General features: G+C 44.6%; 2 long non-coding RNA genes and 1 pseudogene across 4 annotated transcripts; all 3 read right to left on the minus strand.

Moving 5' to 3' along the window:
- Window positions 1-357: 357 nt before the first annotated feature.
- LOC109763140 (uncharacterized) lies at window positions 358-2,590 on the minus strand (annotated as a pseudogene).
- A 1,169-nt stretch (window positions 2,591-3,759) lies between these two features.
- Window positions 3,760-8,945, minus strand: LOC109763132 (uncharacterized). Of its 2 annotated transcripts, none has more exons than XR_012187243.1 (5): window positions 6,731-8,945; window positions 5,686-5,776; window positions 5,061-5,310; window positions 4,858-4,945; window positions 3,760-4,145 (listed from the first exon to the last, which is right to left on the minus strand). It is a non-coding gene; the product is annotated as an uncharacterized lncRNA (long non-coding RNA). The 2 variants fall into 2 exon arrangements; XR_005759415.3 differs by having other exon boundaries at window positions 5,061-5,359; window positions 6,731-7,729.
- An 8,983-nt stretch (window positions 8,946-17,928) lies between these two features.
- On the minus strand, window positions 17,929-19,619 carry LOC120966194 (uncharacterized). 2 transcript variants are annotated; one of them, XR_006665057.2, is made up of 4 exons: window positions 19,137-19,619; window positions 18,851-19,043; window positions 18,688-18,767; window positions 17,929-18,256 (listed from the first exon to the last, which is right to left on the minus strand). It is a non-coding gene; the product is annotated as an uncharacterized lncRNA (long non-coding RNA). The 2 variants fall into 2 exon arrangements; XR_005759417.3 differs by having other exon boundaries at window positions 18,851-19,619.
- Between the last annotated feature and the right edge of the window lie 2,256 nt (window positions 19,620-21,875).

The following is a 21,875-nucleotide window of genomic DNA, read 5'->3' on the forward strand; positions in this document are numbered from 1 at the left end:
CCCACACCACCGCCCGGCTGAGCGCCTTGCCGTCGCCGCGCCCCCACCACTCCGCCGTGTCTCACGCTTCCGCTGCTCGCCGGGGATCGAGCTTTGCCCGACGGCGCCTTTCAACGACGTGAGGGTACATGATATTTGTTCTCTTTGGCTTGAATGATCTCTTTTCTTTCTAACCACCTCATTAATAAAATTTTAATGGAGTATGATTAACCCATCTTAAATAAACCTACCCTTTTGCGAAAGATGTTTGTAGATGAGAAATAATCTTATCAGCTAGACTAATAGATCTATTATTAATAACTTCTGTAAAGATTTTAAAAAAGGCATTAAGAAAGCAAAGCAACCTAAACATGTGAATTTTATCAGCTCATGTACCCTTAATTAGCAACAGAAGTTAACATACCATGGTTCAACCTAGCAAGATCAAGCCTACTAGTCCATGATATATATAGAACTACAAAAAAAAATACAAATCCCCATAAACGAATGGCCAAAACCGCAGCTGAAATTCACTAGCAAAACCATGGGGCCAGCAGCCTTGTTATGCTGTAAATTGAAAAATGGCAGTATTACTTCTTAATTCCACGCTGAACATCTTATCTAATAACTCTCAGGTCCTAAGTAAACATGTACATTAGATTCTGCAGGACCAAAATAGATTCTTGTAGAAATCGGTAACAAAAAATAAACATCTCCCTATCACCTGAAATAACCCCTTCCTCTTTGAGATTCCGTAAAATCATGCTAAGAATAGCTAGGATTTTCAGAGATTCAAATAGACCATTATGTTTTGATAATATATTAGATACATAGCTGAAAAGAGAAATATCCAGAATACTGTCAGTACCTGCGATGATCGAATTCCATCAAATTACTGTCAGAAAAACCTTGAGATGGAGATGGAGAGGTTTTAATTGGCTGCTAGTACAATGGCGCCATGCTGGAGTGGTAGCCGAAGACGACGAAGTCGTCGTGCTTCTCCCTGCCGACGAGTTCCGCCACCGTGGCCGTGGCGTCGGTACGCATGTCGTACCGCAACACCTCGCGACGCCACACATTCTCGTTGTCACCACCACCACCGACGCGGCGGCGCTGCCTGTACCCGATCCGCACCGCCAGGCCCAAGACCTCCTCCGCGCCGACGTCCACTCCCGCCGGCACCACCGACCAGAGGAAGCGCGACGCGGGGGGCGCCATGCCAGGGATTTCGTGCCAGCTCCTCCGGTGCACCATCTCCCACCGCGCCGGCGACGAAGCGTTGCCTGAGGAGGGCGACGACGACAGCGCCCACACGGCCAGCAGGGCAGGGCTCGCCGACACCATCGCGATCCGCCCGCGCCACGCCACCAGCTCCCTGCTGCCCTCCATGAACCCACCTCCGTGGATCAGGGAGGACGGCCTCTTCTTCCCGTGCGGCGGCGGCGGCAGCTTGCCCGCCGCGTCGGCGCCGTAGTTGTACCAGAGCACGTCGCCCCGGTTGCAAAGCCAGTACGAGAGCCCGCCCAGGTGTAAAGCCTTGGGCTGCACACCACCGTACGGCGGCATCCGCACGGTCGCCCACGACGCGCGCCATCCGCGCGAGAGCGACGAGAAGGAGAAGATCCAGAACCTCCACAGCTCCATGTTTGCCCGGGCGGGGACGACGAGGTGGTAGCTTCCCTGGTGCGCCGTCGCCGGGTCGTACGCAAGGCACGCCCTGAAGGCGCCCTCGCCGGCGTAGGGGATCTCACGGAACGCGCGCGTCGCAGGGTTGACGACCCAGAAGGCGCTCCCTGTGGTGACCAGAAGAAGGCCGCTCGTGGTGGAGCAGAGCCGGAGGTGCTGCCGGTGCGCGTCGACGACGGGCAAGAAGGAGAGGCCGGCGTCCGGCGGGGCGACGGCGGCGGCTGCGGCTCCGGGGGTGAGGACCTCGAGCCGGCCCTGGTGGAAGCGAGCGAGACGCCGGAGGCCGGCGAGGGGCACTGCGCCTGCACGCGGGCGAAGACGGGGTCGTGGAGGATGAGGCGGCGCCACGCCTTGCAGACGGGGGCCAGGCGGAGGAGCAGCCGGAAGGGGAGGCGGGCGAGGATGCTGTAGTGGATCAGGTCGTCCGGCAGCTGCGCCGGCGGCGCCGACGTGATCTGCCGATCCGGAGAATCCAGCCGCCGCCGTACTGATCTGTCGACATCGGTCTGCATCGAGTATCTTTTCTGTTGGAGGCGGCTTTGCGGGCCGAGACTTGTGTTGCTGTCAGTTTTGGGGACAATTTTGATGGTTGTACGGTTGTGATCGGCGCGGGTCGCTCGGTTCCCTATAAAGTAGCTACTGTCGCGATACGAGTTCAATTTGGTTCGCGGTGCGGCGTCTTGTTTTTTGGCACGGCTAGCCTGATGGCAGAAGCTTGGGGTGGCTTTCAGTTTCATACGGTATCTCTGAAGATTAGTTTCGGTATTAATCATGCAATCTTTTTGTATGGTCTGTCGCAGTTCTTCTTTTTGTTTTTGTGAGAAAATAAGATTTTTGTTTGTTGGAGAAAAGTCAGTCGATTCACGTTGTTTTGAATCCAAGACTAGGTCGATATACATGCTCCATGTTGCATTATACAACATTTCTTATATCCTAATGACATTTCCAGGATCTAATTCAGCTCCGCAGTTTCATCCGATGAAAGAGTAGTTGTGCATGGAATTGTCTTTCAAACTATTTTATTTGTTCTTGTTCATAAAACACATTTTTTCTTGAAAGGGTGTTTATTTGGCTAGCGGATGTCGGTGCTTCCTTGTTGCCTTTCCGTCGTCCTCTGCTTCGGCCGCCCCTTGGCTAGCCGACGCCAATCACGACACGGGCGTCTGGCCGTGGGAGGCATGGCGGCAGATTTATATTAACTGTTGCGCTTTGAGGCGGGGCGGGGGGGGGGGGGGGGGGGGGCGGACCCAGAGCACTGTGGGTTGAATATTCTAAGTGAGAGGGGGGTTTTGTGCAAAAACCGAATCGTTTCTCAGACACACACTTAAAAAGGGACCGCGTGTTTATTTCTCAGAGGGACTTTTCTATAAAAACGCTGATGACGTACCACCAGAAGCCGTAGACGCTTTATTATTAGAGAAAGAAAAATAAATTTATTTGTCTTATCATGCCTTAGGAAGGAATGCGGATAAAGATCCAGTGGCCTGTATTTTTGCACAATTATCTTTGTGTTATCATGCCTTTGTTAGGCAGGAATGCGGATATATATCAGATAGTTTGTATCCTTGCTTACAACTCGGAGAACATTATTCAGAAAATTACAGGGTCTTCTTTGATGAATTGATTTTGCTCATGCATGACCCATTATACAAAAATTACAGGGTCTTCTTTGATGAATACAGGGAGGACTGCAGCAGCAGGTACTACATTTGAAATGTATACTTTTTTTCACATTTGTAATTCTTGCATCCACCATTAATTGAGAAATCTTTATTAATTACATGATGTAACAACAGGGTTCTTGTTGTGCACGTGTGCATCGGGTTACACTTAATCAAGCTACACTCAAGGTATTACATTACAGACAAGAAAAGGAGTCTCAGAGTACTTTTCGGTGAAGTAAATAAAATTTTGCGGATCTCTTTTGTGCAGTGGGTGACTCATTAAATTTGTTGCTCCACAAATACATTTACAGCATTAAGTATTGCTGCCGCAGCCGTGGAGCCATCGAAGCATTCTTTCTTCTGCACTAGATGACCCGGTTGCGCCAATGGCGCAAGAAGCGAATTAGAAAGAATGTTAGTATTGAGTAAGTAGGAGATGTAACTGGAAATATAATGCAATGTGGATTGTATTACATCATGTATTAACCACAAATCATGAAATCAATACCAGAGAACCAAATAATGTCACCACCTCTATACTAACAACCAACATTTTAGCATAAGGAGTATCACAGGAGTGTTTAATTGCACATCAGGAGTACCACAATTACAACTAAAGAGGCATTGTCCTCACTGCTGTCCCTGAGCCCTTCACAAGGAGAGTTCCAATCCTCGCAACTTCTTCCTCTAGCTCTGCACATGACCCTCAGTTACAAACCTCGTCCCTCAGATATGATTATTTCAAGATGAAATCAGCATGCTATTTCTCTCACATGGAACATGTTCAGAATTTAGCCAGTCTCACTAATCTTTCATCTACAAAGGCAGAAAGAAAAATGGCATGATCAATAACTAAAAAAACTGGAACAATAATGCTTGTAGCATTAAAAAAACCGAGAAAGTGAATTGAGGACAACAGAACAATTATTTGTAACAACGGCAAGCTTGGCTGATGCAAAATGATCACTCTGAAACTATATCTTTAGAACCAAATTAAAAATGAACAAAATAATCTAATACTCCTTCCGTTCCAAAATAACTGTCTCAATTTTGTACAAAAACATCATGTATCTTTAGGGCCAATTTTTAGACCATGGTACCACATAAATCAAGAATTAGACATATCAGATTGCAACGTATTCATGGTCAGTTACCAATCATGTCACACCAAGGATTTGCACATATAATCTGAAATAACCGCAGCTAGCTTGAAGTCTGAAATCTACCGGGTGACAGACAAAAGCAATACCACCAAACCTTATTTTTATTGGACGAGCACAAGATTTATGAGAAGATAACACACACAAAATCCTATTTGGTTTCTGGATGCATGCACTTTCTGGACTGTGCACATCAAAGCATGGAAGAACATTCCTAGGAGAGCCATTGTAGCACAACGAAGTAAACCAAAAATCAAAGAAGAGAAGTGAGTTTGTATCATGTAATTTAGCAATGTATCAGCCCATATCACCATTTATTTTTCAGAGACCAAAGAAAATGACAGAAGTTTCCCTATTATTTCCCGTACCTTTCTACCAGAATGCTCTCTATTTACGAGAGCCACACAGACTATTTCCACTTGGCGGCAGGTTGGACACAGCAATCCTCGCCGCGAGCTGCAGAAGAACCACACACGCACATACGTCAGGCCAGGAGACACGAACACGGGTGCCGTGAGGGGGGAACGGAACGGACCGGAAGGGGAGAGACAAATCAAAAGAGGGAACGTACGGAGGCATAGTCAGGCTGGGAGGCGGTGAGCGCGGCGGCGGTCTCGACGGCGAGCTCGTCGAGCTGGCTGGTGGTGACGCCCATGTATACCCTGATGCAGACCTTCTACGCAGAGCTTCTGCGCGACGAGCACGGGGTCGCAGTGCTCCTGGCTGAGCCCATAGCTGAGCTTCTTGAGCCGCACCGTGATCTTGTCGAAGTGCACCGTCTCTGTCCGCCCGTCCCGCTTCACGGCGTACATCACCGAAAACTAACAAAAACATACTCATGTGCATCATCCAAACAGCCAATGGTTTTGCCTGTTTGTACATCAAAATCAATAATTGAATTATCAACGGATTGGTATATGCAACATGCTTAAATATCATGCCATGAGAAGAATTAAATGCCACATTTATGAATAGCTGAACATTATGAATGCCATGCTGCATTTTGTAATGGTAATGATCCAAGATAGTTAAATAGATGGTCATTATTAGGAATGCTCCATAGGATCTAAAGACACGTGTGCATGTTTCTTAAGTGTGCTTTCTAAAATTGGATATCTATTTAGCTCTATTAGCTTGACTTGTAGCGATGGGGACACCACAAAGTTGATCCCGTCCTAATAGTCACAGACAACAACCTTGTAGAAGATCATGCCCACCCTTGGTCCTTGGAGGGACGTGTGTTGTAGTGGTAACCACATCAGTGAACTTGAAGGGATATACATGTTCCTACATTACAGAAACGAAACAATAAGCATCTTCACAATAGGACTACATCACTGATACATGCTTTAATCATCAAATCAATCTGTAGTGGCATATGCCTGAAGAAACAAAAAAAAACAGTGCAAACAATAGACATGCAACATTGGAAGACTCCCTACAGTAGCCAACCCTCGCAACACCTTAAAAGGAAATAGACCGCAACTTTCAAAGCCAAGTTGCAACTGGATAACAAGCGAATAAGCATGTCAACAAATCAAACAAGCAACACCAGCCCTACAACCAGGTAGCCTGAGCCTGAAACCAATGCTTACCTCGGGATTTCTGCATAGAACAAAGGATCACAATCCAAGCACCAAAATGGAGGCATGAGCTAACCAATAAAGAAGCACCTCAATTATGCTTCACAGTATGAAGCACCTCACCTAGACCATGGATGACTTTGTATACCTTAAACTGCAGATCATGCAATGCAAAATAATAAGCACTGAAAAGGAAGTAGTCGAAACAACCGAAACATTGTTCTCTCCTGATCTTGGTTGCACCTCGGAGAGATCAGACCATGCAAGTAGGATAAACAATCAATAAGGTCTTGTATGATCAGACTACGGTCTTTTTCGACGCCACACATATGATCCGGTTCATCGCAAAGAGGAATGATTTGGCTTCAGTTTTTAAAAATATAGAATAGTTAGTAAATCGAGGCCCTAGCAATCAATAATTTTCTCTAGAAGTCCTTTCATCAGTTCGGGGTAATAACTCTATAGAGTAAAGCACATCAAAGGACACACAGTTAAGATGCAAAAAGCAAATCCAGTTCAGTTCTACTCAAAGACAAAGATGATGATACAGATTCTAAGCTAGCTGGCACATCTACACAAAGAACCAACATGACAAATGCAAGGAAATCGGAGATAAATCTTCGGCTAAGATTGAAGAAACAAAATAGGATGAGCTCACCTTCAATCTGCATGATAGCTCAAAAGAAAGTTAGCAGCGGCTGTGAGGGTTTCTCCCACGGCAGCGGTTGTGATTTATACCCCTGCACATGAAAAGACTAAAATGCCCTCGGCGGGGTGCAGAATTTACAGGCGGTGGCACATCACTGTTCATAGCGATTTAGGGGCCGTTGCGCCCATGGCGCAAAAAGCGATAGCAAACATTGCAAGTGAGAGTTATTTAGAGCCAATTTAACAGAAAATTAGGTACACATAGCATTATATACTTCATTACATTGTAGCATGATAGCTCAAAAGAAAGTTAGCAGAGAGAAGCGCTGGTCTCTAAACCTCTGGCTGAGTCGTGTATCTGCTGCCAACAGAAAAGACTAAGACATGAGGGCGGTGATATTAGGTAGAACCATTGCTTCATGTCCCAGCAATATCGAGCATGATTTTATCATCTAAGAAGCTCTTCATGGTAGGTGTGTTTGGTTTCTATAGACCTCAATCTAGCCGGGCTTTATGAGCCTAATAATATTCCATTATGCAACTGGCGCAGGTACCTGAGACGACCCAGAGTTACCATCAATCCATGAGACCATGATCATTCAGTGCCAAGTGATCCACTATGTTCATTGAATTTTTTGTTTAGGCAATTTCTTTGAGTTTGTCAGGATTTAAGACATGCATAGGTGGACATCGCATGTCATAGATGCAAAGCATTAATACGAAATTGACATTGTGCATGATGTGCCAAAAGGAAGTGAGATGATATAGCCAAAATGAACAGATAACAGGAAATATTACTTCACCTGATGGTCATACATAGTAAAACATTTATTGGTACATGTGTGTAACCTACATGACCTCATTATAATGTTAGAAAGCAAATGAAAGTTGGCAGGCTGCTGCATGAACAACTAAATACATGGATTGATGTTATATATTTCTTAGGCAATTCTCCTAGTGTGAAAGCACTGAAATTGTCTTGCACTGCTGAGCTTGGTCATCTTTTTCCTCGGTGACCATCAAGAGATGCAGCTCCATCGTACAGTAAGAAATTATATACTCCTTTAGTCCGAAAAAGCTTGTCCTTCAAATGGATGTATCTAACATCAAGTTATACATCCATTTGAGGGACAAGTTTTTTTCGGACGGGGGAAGTACGTACAAGAGTAAAGATAATAACATATCCAAAGTTATCTCCTTATCTGCATGTTGCTTTCAAACCTAAGACATCTTGTTTATTAAATCCACTACTGCAGAGAGTGTAATCTGTCACTATATCCACATAGAGTATGGTCATGTCACGGTGCTGCACTGAAGAAATAGGAGTCAGGTGGCGATGTGTGTGCGTGCAGTTATCTGGATGCACCAGCCGCCGGGGTGTTGTGTGTGAGTTGGCCTGTGTGCCTGTCTGGTGTCCTAGGTACTTAAATCAGGAGCTATAACTAAACGGAGCATCGTTGATGTGATGAATAGAATTCCCAGTTCCCCTCCTGATCTCTCTCTCCCTCTCTGTTTCTTTTCCTCAAGTTAGCTGCTCAAATCAAGCAAGGCCCTCACGCTGGCAACCATACCGGCCAGGGGGTGGTATAGGCCACCAATCTAAATGTTTCAGAGCAAGGAGCATTATGCGATTTTTTTTGACGGGAAATTATCAATTGAGCCTAAGATATTCACTACTTGTCTGCATTTTTGTGTCAAAATGTTTCCATAATAACAATGTAGATTGGAGAAGCCATATTGACTGAAGTCTACATCACACAATCACACATTCACATTCATTAAACTATTACTTCATGTGTAGAAGTAAACACATTTTTTTGTGGGTAGTAAACACATCACTTCAGGGTGTCAAAATCATTCATACGTTTTCAGTGCAACTTATGCCTTAGCTACAGGTCTTCAAGAGTGTATCATTTGTTTTACTCTGGCAAGTGATGGATGTACAGGTACAAAAAAGGAACATGTATAAACAAAAATTAGGAACACAAGAACGAATACCTAGCAGCAGAGGAAAAGAAAATGTCAAAAGGCAGAGGTCATAGTCCACGCACCGACATCGGAGGGGCCAAAACACAGGTATGAAGGACAGTAGGTACAAAATAAATACTCCTATATAACATTGGCCAGAGAAAAAGGAAAACCCAGGTTTTTCAGATTTTACTCAATCAATGATAGGAATAAGAAGTAACTGATTTTAAAGATAAATTGTGATCCATATATTAAAGAAGATAGGGTCACCAGTGCCCGGGATAATATCTAAAAGTACTTTGATGCTCAGGATGTAGGAGAGAACTCTGGCTCGTAAAAAGGAAACAAAACATTACATGTGATAAATGGATGGCTTTTTAAGATACAGAGACTATTTGATTACATCCAATTTGTCAACTCACTGCATATCACCAGTCCTTGCAATAATAGATTGATATAACTGTGAGAAATTTCAGAACTGCATCTCCTGGGAAGGCCAGCATGCCATGCCCACGGTTAGAACCAAAACCAAATTTGCAGTAGTAGAAATAACCATCGACTTGGTTGAGGAAAAAAACTAAATAGCACTCCATCAAACAACTGCACTGAAATGACCAACATACACTGAAAACAAAGTGGTTTCTGGTGGTCAATAGGCTAATTTGAACAGACTTGGCATTAGCTAAAGTACTTGTGGCTGCTGGGCATGGTAGGGAAAACATATATATTAACACAACCTAGGCTGACCATAGATTTTCTTTTATTCTTTTCTAACCTTATCTGTAACAAAACATGAATAAGCACCAATAAGTGAGCACGTTAAAAACAGTGGGGGACCTTACGCACCGGGCGGATGCTGCCACACAACAATCTCTTGGCTCACTCATGGTCGGATTCAATTAGTTACCACTGAAAATAAGTTTGTCTCTTTCCATTTGAGATATTGTAGTTGAACAAAGATAGAAGGTCAAAATATGTCCTTGGGTGATAGATGTGGAATAACAACAGAGAATGCGTGAGCAAGTGGCGCAAGTAGCCGAAGCAAAACAAGCATTAAAACCATTATACTTAGATGACATATTTATCCATCCTGATAACATTATGGTTCAGGCATACCAACGCAAGGAGATACTTAGATGGTGTCTTTATACATAACTCGCTCAGGCATATACTACAAGAAATATGTCAACTTGTGACCCTCAATATTGGCCGCTGAAAGGTCATTGTTTTTCATTTGCGACCTTTTTTTTGACCAAAAACAGAAGGTCAAAAGCTGGCAGTCGTAAACTGAAATTAACGACCTTCTGTAAAAGGTCGTTGGTTCTTCGACCAAAATTTTGGTCACTAGCAGCCTCCCTAGACCACGTAGAATCCAGCGTGGCAAGCTGACGTGGATAAGAATCAGCCCGGTCCAGTTCGGTGTTTTACATGGGTCGAGCCCAACAATTCAGTCGGTGCTTTACTTGGGCCAAGCCCAACAATTCAGTCTTCCTATTATTATTTTCCTACGAATTTTGTTCAGCTATATGGGTCAAGCCCAATAATTCAGCATTTTGAATTTTTGGACCGTGGCCTTCCTGGCTCAATAGTTTCAGTTTTTTTCTCATAAGACGGGTCCTAATTGTCAGTTTCTAGTAATGGGTCCCAAGGTCAGTTCATATTTCAATTTGACAGTAAATAAGTAACCAATATTTAAATCAGCACCGACAAAAAACAATGTTTGAAATATAACTAGAATGGCAATCACAGTATTACAACGCGGATACATTTTTTTATAGGTAAACACAGATACATCATACAACAAAAATACAATGGCAGTCACAGTAATACAGATACATGTATTACAAGCTCTACTACTCCTGTCCATGGACCTCCTTTCAATCTGCTTTTGCATGGAGCTTCTTTTGCATAGAGCTCGTATCAGAGGAAATCCACATTGTTAGTACTACTAACAATAAAAACAATTAAGAACAAAATACAGAACAAGTATACAAGCAAGCAGTTGGGTACAAATCACTTTGGAAAGCACAAAATACCATTTGGCTGGACATGAAAATCATAGTACTAACCACATTAACAGTCTTTTATTGCAGGGTCAACAATGAAATAGAAGCATAGCAACAGAACTAAAAAGATGAATGACACCCAATGCGTCATAGCAACACCCTATTATATTGCCTTACCAAAAGTACTAGCAGAAAAAACTCTAATAACCAGGTCTACAACTCAATGCATCATAGCAACAGAACTAAAAAGATGAATGACACCCAAGTAATTTTAGATGAAAACAAGTACAGCTAGCAATCTAACATGTATTGTGGCACCAGCAAAAGAGCAAGACACGAAGGAATTTTAGCTTTAGATTACAAACAATTATGTGTACAAGGCAATTCAGCATTTAAGTTGAAGGTGTTCGGTAGCAAAACAAAACATGATATATACTAAACAACTTGAACTGGTAATACACAACTAAATTGGCTATTAAGCAAGTTCAGGTTTCTTATCCAAACAAGGATGAGAAATCTGCTCCTAAAATAACAATGCTATGTGCAGGCTTGGAGAATGACATGAAAGGCTATTTACTTCTCCATAAGTACAGAAGTAGTATTTGCATCAGTACAGCTACACTAGCACATATTAGCAAACTATAGGCAAGTTTGTGGTTTAAAAAAAAGGCTGCAACAGATACATTTTTGGGCAATACAAGTTCACAGGGACCATAACACCTACGCAGCAATGATTTCTTTTCCGATTTTGCTGTTGCGCTTCATCTTTTTCAAATTTTGGGCACCCTGAGGCAAAGAAATAGCTGGTATAAGAATATGCATTAAGAGGCGAAAGATAACTGTACTTTTTTGTGTGAGAAAAGATAACTATAGTTAGCTAGCAAGCATTAAATTTTGCAGAGTCAGAGACAACTAAACTACAGTCAACTACAGTTAGCTAGCAAGCATTAAGGGCTAAGTCAGAGACAGCTAAAACATGACATTCTTTCGCAGAGTACAACACGAACGCATACTGCATACGCACTTCCGCAGAAGCTAGAGACAACCAAAATTTGCACAGGGAGTTGACCTTGAATCTGAACTACTGCAACATGATGCAAAAGAGCGTGCCAAGAATAGGTCATCTTCCTCCCGGTGATCTTGCAGGAGCGCCACCCCATGCAGAGCGGCTGGAACGTCCAAATCCTCCGCCTAGCCACGTGCCCCTGGAACAAGCTGGCGCCACCGGTAGAGCCATTCCCTGATGGCACCCAAAAACATAGTCAGAAATACCAAACTCGAGGGGACTGGATCGGACGAGGGAGGCAGAGCTTGGGTCAGCGGCTTACTGTGGAGAAGGGGGGCGCTTCTGAGAGCGGAGGTGGAGGAGGACAGCGAAGAGGCCCTGTGGAAGAGCGTGCCCAAAGCCTGCAGGGCGGACGCCATGGACGGCGGCGGCCGCAGGAGCAGCGGAGTGGAGCACGCGCGGCTGGTGCTCGACGGTTTGCTGCCCTGGGCAGCAGCTGGGTGGGAGGACTTGTGCTGGGAGCGAGACTGGATCTGGGGGATTGGAAAGGACTTGTGCTAATATGACGAGGGGGTCGTCGACGGTAGCTGCTCGATCGCACACAACAGGGAGACGCGGTCAAAACTGAGGCTCCGCTGCGGGGAGAAAGGGGACAGGATCGAGAGGAGCATCCTTGTGATCTGGATCGCGAGCCCACTGCCGCCGTCGTGGGTCTGGAAGCACCGCCTCACTTGCTCAATCTGGGTTGTAGACGGTGGGGGTGACAGCGGATGGGGGTGGGAGGGAGAGGGTTTGGGTTGGGGCGGCGGCGGCTGTGGGTGTGAGCGAGACGGAGGAAGGGGAGCGGCGAATCCCGCCGGGGTAGGGGATGGATCGGGGTGGGTGGGAGAGAGAGGCGGCGGCGGGATGGGGAAGGAGGGGGCGGCGACGGGGGGCCGTCGTCGTCGATCTGGATCGGGGAGAGGGATTGGGGTGGGTGGCGGATCTGGAGCGAAAGAATGGAGGCATGGGAGGGAGGAATGAGAGAAAGAATGGAGGCGGGGGGGGGGGGTGGGTGGAAAATGTCCATGAGGCCATACCTAGGGTTTCGGCACGGGTGGGTTTGGGCCGTTGGATCCGAAAGCATCCGACGGTGGTTGATGCGTGATCCGCGTGATATGCCCATGGTCCAATCAGAACGCAGCAAACCATTTGATGACCTTATGACCATATAAATTGGTCAAGATCGATTCAAGATAAAAAATTTCATTCCATTTTTCAGTGCTCAAAATGAGTTTTTTTGTGAAAGTCCTATCAAATATTTGTTAAAATGATCTCATATTGTGCACAATGGTGCATCTTGAAATTCCAAAAAATGTTGCCTAAGGGAGTTTTCATTTTCTTTGCACGGAAAATTCATTTTCCATTTTTCGAGTGCCCGAAATGAGGTTTTTTTTGTGAAGGACCTACCATATATTTGTTGCAAAATTGTACCAAATCAATTTTCTAAAATACCAGGACATATTTAATGCACAATTGACCAAATGGTTGGGTGTAAAAAAATTTGATCCACCTCTCGTGAAAAAGACAAATTTCTGCCGATTTAGGTGGAAGCGGGTCAAATTTGAACTGTAGCTACCTCGTAGTTTGCTCTTTATTTTTTCCAAAAATCATTTCTAGGTACATAAGTATCTATTTAATCAGAGAAACACCAAAAAAATTCCAAGATTCAACCACTAGCTAGGAACGGTTATTCCCGCCGTTTTGACCGCATTTTGAAACGGGCATAAAAAATTCAAAAAAAAATCAAAAAATTGGAAAACCTTCGCATTGTTTCATTATATGCGGTCAAGTTACCAGAAAAAATTATAAACTTGTAATACGGCAATTATTTAAAAAAAGTGTTCTCAGAAATGAGGTATCATGCGTGAAGATTCATGGCCTTTAAGCCAAATGATCAATCTTATGGCCACATTCATGGCATAGTTTGTTCAAATGATGTCATATTGTGCACAAGGGTACATCTTGGAATTCCAAACAATGTTGCCTAAGGGAGTTTTCATTTTCTTTGCACGGAAAATTCATTTTCCATTTTTCGAGTGCCCGAAATGAGGTTTTTTTGTGAAGGACCTACCATATATTTGTTGCAAAATTGGACCAAATCAAATTTATAAAATACTAGGACATATGTAATGCACAATTGACCAAATGGTTGGGTGTAAATTTTTTTGATCCACCTCTCGTGAAAAAGACAAATTCCCGCTGATTCAGTTGGAAGCGGGTCAAATTTGAACTGTAGCAACCTTGTAGTTTGCTCTTTATTTTTTCCAAAAATCATTTCTAGGTACATAAGTATCTATTTAATCAGAGAAACACCAGAAAAATTCCAAGATTCAACCACTAGCTAGGAACGGTTATTCCCGCCGTTTTGACCGCATTTTGAAACGGGCATAAAAAATTCAAAAAAAAAATAAAAAAATTGGAAAACCTTCGCATTGTTTCATTATATGTGGCCAAGTTACCAGCAAAAATTATAAACTTGTAATACGGCAATTATTTTAAAAAAGTGTTCTCAGAAATGAGGTATCATGCGTGAAGATTCATGGCTTTCAAGCCAAATGATCTATCTTATGGCCACATTCATGGCATAGTTTGTTCAAATGATCTCATATTGTGCACAAGGGTACATCTTGGAATTCCAAACAATGTTTCCTAAGGTACTTTTCATTTTCTTTGCACGGAAAATTCATTTTCCATTTTTCGAGTGCCCGAAATGAGGTTTTTTTGTGAAGGACCTACCATATATTTGTTTCAAAATTGGACCAAATCAATTTTCTAAAATACTAGGACATATGTAATGCACAATTGACCAAATGGTTGGGTGTAAAAGTTTTTGATCCACCTCTCGTGAAAAAGACAAATTCCAGCCGATTCAGGAGGAAGCGGGTCAAATTTGAACTGTAGCTACCTCGTAGTTTGCTCTTTATTTTTTGCAAAAATCATTTCTAGGTACATAAGTATCTATTTAATCAGAGAATCATCAAAAGGTCTCCAAGATTGAACCACTAGCTAGGAACGGCCAAGGCCGCCGTTTTGACCGCATTTTGAAACGGGCATAAACAATTAAAGAAAAATCAAAAAATTGGAAAACCTTCGCATTGTGTCATCATATGTGACCAAGTTTCTAGGAAAAATAATAAACTTGTAATACGGCAATTATTTTTAAAAAGTGTTCACAGAAATGAGCTATCATGCGTGAAGATTCATGGCTTTCAAGCCAAATGATCAATCTTATGGCCACATTCATGGCATAGTTTGTTCAAATGATCTCATATTGTGCACAAGGGTGCATCTTGGAATTCCAAACAATGTTGCCTAAGGGAGTTTTCATTTTCTTTGCATGGAAAATTCATTTTCCATTTTTTGAGTGCCCGAAATGAGGTTTTTTTGTGAAGGAACTACCAAATAATTGTTGCAAAAATGGACCAAATCAATTTTCTAAAATACTAGGACATATTTAATGCACAATATACCAAATGGTTAGGTGTAAAAAGTTTTGATCCACCTCTCGTGAAAAAGACAAATTTCTGCCGATTCAGTTGAAAGCGAGTCAAATTTGAACTGTAGCTACCTCGTAGTTTTCTCTTTATTTTTTCCAAAAATCATTTATAGATACATAAGTATCTATTTAATCAGAGAAACACCAAAAAAATTCCAAGATTCAACCACTAGCTAGGAACGGTTATTCCCGCTGTTTTGACCGCATTTTGAAACGGGCATAAAAAATTCAAAAAAATCAAAAAATTGGAAAACCTTCGCATTGTTTCATTATATGTGGCCAAGTTACCAGAAAAAATTATAAACTTGTAATACAACAATTATTTTAAAAAAGTGATCTCATAAACGAGCTATCAAGTGTGAAGATTCATGGCTTTCAAGCCAAATGATCAATCTTATGGCCACATTCATGACATAGTTTGTTCAAATGACCTCATATCGTGCACAAGGGTGCATCTTGGAATGGTAGACAATGTTGCCTAAGGAAGTTTTCATTTTCTTTGGACAAAAAATTCATTTTCCATTTTTTCTAGTGCCCAAAATGAGTTTTTTGTGAAGGACCTACCATATATTTGTTGCAAAATTGGACCTAATCAATTTTATAAAATACTAGGCCATATATAATGCACAATTGACAAAATGTTTGGGTGTCAAAAGTTTTGATCCACCTCTGGTGAAAAAGACAAATTCCCGCCGATTCAGGAAGGAAGCGGGTCAAATTAGAACTGTAGGTGCCTCATAGTTTGCTCTTTATTTTTTCCAAAAATCATTTCTAGTTACATAAGTACCTATTTAATCATAAATACATGGTTTGGTGGTGATACGTCGAGGTTTGGACGGTGGTCGAGGGCCCCAACTCTAGAGCGCGTAAACTCGCATGCCTGCCGCGTGGTCACCGCGTGACCGTGGCGTTGCCATGTGTTCTGGGCGGCCTAGGCATGTCTAGTGGGTTGGGCACTCCCCAGGTAGGTGCTAGGAAGAAAATCACAACATAAGATTCTCACGAGGAGACCGATCGATGCTCAAACATGAATAAGCAGCCAAGTGTTTGATTAGCGGTACGGGAAATGCACATGGCTAATGGGCGTGAGTTTTGGCTGAGGATGATCAGTTACTAAGAAGACCGTCTTCACAAATTTTCAGCTCAAAAGGAGGAGCCTAGGTGGTACTTGCTTTGCAAAGTACCACACTGGACATAAATACGAATGTTGAAGCTGGGCTCAAAATAATGAATGGATTGAGCTGACATTTGGTGGAGGATGGTTATTTGGGCATAGGAAAGCACTGTAGAAAATGGATACCATTTGGATATGCCAAAGTGGTACTTCCTTCACAAAGTGTTTTTCTAAACAGTAGGAAAATTAATATTTTTTAATTATTTTTGAACTAGGCAAGGAAGGTTTTTTACATATTTGACAAAGATATGACCCAAAGAATTTATGAGAATTTTTTGAGAATTTTGGGAATGACAGAAATATAGGTTGCTTCACAACCTAGGGCAAAAACTGCCACATGGACATGACACATAGGCAAAACTGATGAGGTGGCCCCTAGTCATAGCAACCCACCACAATTTACAAGGTTATGACCATCTATATTGGTCATGATCAGCTAGAAATAAGGCAGCAGACCAGTGCTATCTGCTTTATGACCATTTCATGTAAGGAAATTACGACCTTCCTGACCAAAATGGTCGTTATAGTTTAGGGTTTGGAGCCCCCCGAACAGCTTTTGACCAATTGGTCTCAAATGGTCATAGATCTATGACCAATTCTTCCAGGGTCACTGACAGAAGGTCACTAGTTGACATATTTCTTGTAGTGATATCCGGCCTGATAATAGCATGGGTAACACGATAGACTAACAACATCAACTTACATCCAAAGAAAGCTATGAAAGCAGTTTGTGATAGCTTATTTACACCGACTTCATAAAGCAAACGACATAGCCAACATATAAACAGAAGTAGAACTAACTATATAGATTTAGGAATATAGTGCAAGTCAATGATAAGGGAGCTTACATTTCCTTACTATAGTACATGTCAGTGTCTCATCTAGCACAAAGGCCTGAACCACTGTGACGCTTAACATATTTTTGAACATCTAATTTAAAGGAGCAAAAAAGAATGAAATGTATGTGAAAATAAGATCAATGCTTGACAAACAGTACCATATATGATAGTTTGATAGAAAAAAGAAACAAAAAACAATAGAACAGATTAAAAAACAATGATGTTTATAAAAAAGACAGAAGGTAATCGATGAACCAAAGCTTGTGTCAAGCTCATCACTAATGTGAAGTATCAGCAGGCAATAGCAGCCTTATTACATTAGAAATAAGTGACCTGTGAGACCCTGCCCTGTTTTGCTTAACTACAGGGAAAAGGTACAGATATCTCTACCTATTTATGTGCAGAGAAGTTATAAATCAGCATGTTCATCTGAGGACTAATGAAACTGAAACACTGAAATTAGCAGCATAGTACAACTACTGAACTGGTAAAGAAAAACAGTCTTACAGTACATGTTAAAAAAAAACTAAATCTGTAACATGCGCATCCCGCAGAAATATATAATTCACGGGTTTAAAGCAATACATCGTGTAGGTACTGTACATGGCCATATCCAGTGCGTCTTGTTTTGTAGTTAACCATAAGCATTCGAATAGAAAAAGGGGGCACCATTGATATTGACGTCAAAATTAAATATTTATGCCTACTAATAGAGACATCATGAGGTAGAAGGTGCAACAGGTTTAACGTGACACTAAATTAGACAAAGGTAACGACCTCACTTCCAAACCAATTTAGCATCTCCGATCTACACATAGAATCTAAACCATTTGCTCAACAAATCAGGATACAGTAGCCATATACCGCCATATACCAACATAATAGAAGAAATTGTATAAGATCAAGCCATCTAAAGGGGGTTCATGTTGTAGATGCAACCGGTAGATGGAGTAGCACCAGCAGCAAGATAGAGAAGTTACATCAAATAGAGACCAAGGACATGACCTGGATGGAACACAAAGCAACCGTCAAGGCAAATTAAAAGGGGCGTGATGTTTTATAGTAGAGATATATAAAATATGCATTTATATTTAACTATACATGTATTCATTCCATCTATCTATTATCCTGATTATTTAGGACATTGTTGTTCAAACTGTCAATGAAGAATTTTCTAAAATATTATGGACCACAAGATGCTATATAAATGAATATACGTATCGCCATAATTAGCAAGAACCATGGAAAGAAAACTGGAAGATGATGGACATCAAATCTGAAGTAGAAGCACTATGGATAACAAATCAATGATTTGTATATGCAGCAGCAGCAACCTAAGGTCCTTACATGGAGGAAAAGCATGGAAAGTGAAGATGGTTCCAGGCCTAGAAAAGAGGAGAAGTCGAGGTGAAGAAATAGACAGATAAAAGGTTGACCTGGACTTGGGAAGACGACGGCCATGGAGAAATGACCTAGTGGATGCAGCGAGACCTCAACACTTGCTCTTCCTCGCCGTCTGCAAATAGTATAATGGCTAAAACAGTAAGAAAATGCAAACACACAAGCACAACAGATATATAGAAATATAAAACACGAGACCTGAAAATTTTAATATAGAAGGGTGTGATATGTGAAGCACCATTTTCCAATAGTAGTGAAGGAGTCCAACAATGGTCGGCCTTAAGAAGTCACCTAGCAATTTGCTAGCCAGTCAATTAGCATCCCGAGGCTTGCAAAGTCGGTGAAAACACATATGACAGCAACCACCTAGAGATAGATAAAAGGAAAACCGCTACCATGCAAATTGAGACAATCGTCAGGCAGACATAACCATCCACTCCCAAATAATATAGCAAACATAGAACCAATAAACTTGGAGACTTACATGTTAGACTGCAAGAACTCTCCTGCACACCAAAGTAACATGGCCTCATGCAGAACAAAGGGACCTAAGAATGGCCCATAGACCAACTGATGTAGCAGAGAAAACGCAGCAAATTTGAATCACTGCACGGCATCCGCTAGAAACCAATGGATTGAACAGGACATGCAGAAAGATTATGGTAATGCATACATCAAAAGAGGCCAAGACATGACATGGAGGAGTGCATATCCTACGGGAAAAGAAAAACCAGTTGGAGGTTAGCCATCATGGAAGGAGGTGGATTGCGACCCCCTTGTCAGATCCAGCATCACATATCCTTGGGTATTCTCGTCTACACATCGTCATGGAAGGACCCGTACCCTTATGCCTGGCTCCCTGCCTTCATGGCTACCGCCACACCCCCTTTTCGCCCGGACAACTTCCTCCTTGCCAGCTAACACTATCTGCATAAGAACCCAAAAAAAAGGACGCCATGAATTAGAGGGATGAGCTCAGGCGTATAATCTGCACATAAAGATGAGAATTTGTTGGGATCAAATTAAAAGATACATGGGCACCCAAACCATAGCTGCAGAATAAAGATTAATTATGAGGAACTAAACAGAAGGACGAACTCATGTGGGGATGCAGCCGGAAGGAAGAAGGGAGGATGTGTTGCTGAAAGAGCTCATCTGTGTCGGCATCTCCTCCATGAACTGGCAGCCATCCTCGACCTGTCCTCCTCTGCAGGCAGCACGCCTGGGTGGTTCCTCTGCTGCAGCAGCCGCCCCTACTTTCTTGGCAGAGACCCGCGCCCGATCCGGCCAAATCGAGAATGCGGGGAGGTGTCAATCTACAGGCGCGATGACAACGGCGGTACACAAAGGCCGAGCAGGCGGCAATCGGGGTTGCGCGTAGAGAAGGCACATGGGCAGATGCATCCGCGCCCGTGAGGACAAGTAGCGCCTCCATTGCTGCACCAAGTGCGCCGGAGAAGAGGCCCGATAGAACAAATGGGAGCGCCGCCGCCGATGAAACAGGTGGGGAGAAGGCGATGGCGCAAGAGGCTGGACGACCACTCCTCCTCCAGGGCATCCCCTTGGTCACGCCCTCTCCTCCTCTGTGAGCCCCCTCCTCCTCTGCATCCCCTCCATTGTAGCCTCTCCGCCATGCAAGAGGGGACCTGGACGGTGGCGGCCAGTGGGTGGAGGGGACGCACGGGAAAGGCTGGTGTCGCCGCTGCCGCCGGGGAAGCTCGTCCGCGCCCGCACACCTCGCATCCCGTGGTGGAACAGATGCGGGAGGATGGAGGACGAGGAGGAAGCGAGCGAGACGGCTAGGGTTCGTGAGAGGGGAGGGGGAGACGCGGGCGTGCGGCGGCCGAAGCTTGCCGGAACCGGCCGGCGTGGATAGGGGCGATGGGGAGAGAGGGGTTTGTGAGAGAGAGGGGGGGAGGGGGAGGCGAGTTGGACGGGAGGCGGCGGCGAGGCGAGGGTTTCTCCATGGGAGCGGCTGCAATTTATACCCGCACACGTAAAAAGACTAAAATGCCCTCGACGGGGCACATAATTTACAGGCGGTGGCAGCAAGCGAATTAGGGGCGACGTGGCTGGCTTCGTCGTGCCTACCATTTCTTCAGGGTTTATATGTTCAATTGGACATGATCTGCTATGACTATTTTCACAGCAGCCTTGAAGCTGCAGTACTATCTATGTTACGTGCTTCTGTTATGACCGGGGTAACTTATACCCCGTAGGAGGCCCACTAGGCAGGTTTAGTAGGGGTTTAGCCCATAAGTTATCTTATTTTTATTAGCATCGTGGTTATATAAACAAGCTGTAAGACTCTTTTGAAGATTAAGCAATAAGACAATTCTATTGCCCGGCTCCTCCCACGCGCACGACGGCGCCCAGCCGCCGGCAGCCGCGTGCTCATCCACGTCCAACTCCCTCCTTTCCCTACAACCTCCGGCCTAGACCCGGTAGAGCCCTAGCTCCTACCAGCTTGGTATCAGTTAGCTCAGTTTCGATCATGTCTTCGCCGCCGCCAACCCCATCCCTCCCGCTGCCGACCTCCACCACCGCGCCGCTGCCCTCTCCATCTACGCCGCTGGTCCCCACCTCTGGCGCACCCACCGCCCAAATGTCGGCTCCCTCCACCGCGCTGCCCGCCGCCGTCTACACCTCGGAGGAGGTCACCGGGGTCCTCCACGACCTCGTCACAGCAGTCCGGGGGATCCGGCTATACTTGGCCAGCCCCTACGGGCCGCCGCCACCCCGCCACCGGCCGCCGCCACCGGCCCTGCCGTGGTACTCGCCGCACATGGCGGCGTTCACTAGGCCGCTGCAGCCGCCGCCCGCCACCACCCCGCAGTGGCCGCAATGGCCGTCGCTGGCCCTCGCGGCGCCCCCCACGCCGATCGCCCCCGTGTAGCAGCCGCTGCCGCTGCCGGCCCCTCCGCCGCTCAGCACCGGTAGGCTCCGACCACGCCGGGAGGCGTTCTGATCAAGCAGATCCGCTTCCCACCATCGCCATCACCGCTCCCGGCCTGGCTGTCCGGGTCATCGCCGCAGCTGGTCTACACTACGGCTGGGGACCAGCCGGCGCCCACCCTACCGTACGGCGATCCATCCGGCTCCGCGGGTCCCTACGCGGGCCGCGCTGACCCGCCGTTCCACGAGGGACCCCCGGTCCCCACCGACCGGGCGCCACCATCCTTGCTGCTCCGCACCACCGAGCCATTCGGCCACAGCGGTCATA

The sequence above is a fragment of the Aegilops tauschii genome, chromosome 6, assembly GCF_002575655.3.
Source record: "Aegilops tauschii subsp. strangulata cultivar AL8/78 chromosome 6, Aet v6.0, whole genome shotgun sequence".
NCBI classification, from domain to species: domain Eukaryota; kingdom Viridiplantae; phylum Streptophyta; class Magnoliopsida; order Poales; family Poaceae; genus Aegilops; species Aegilops tauschii.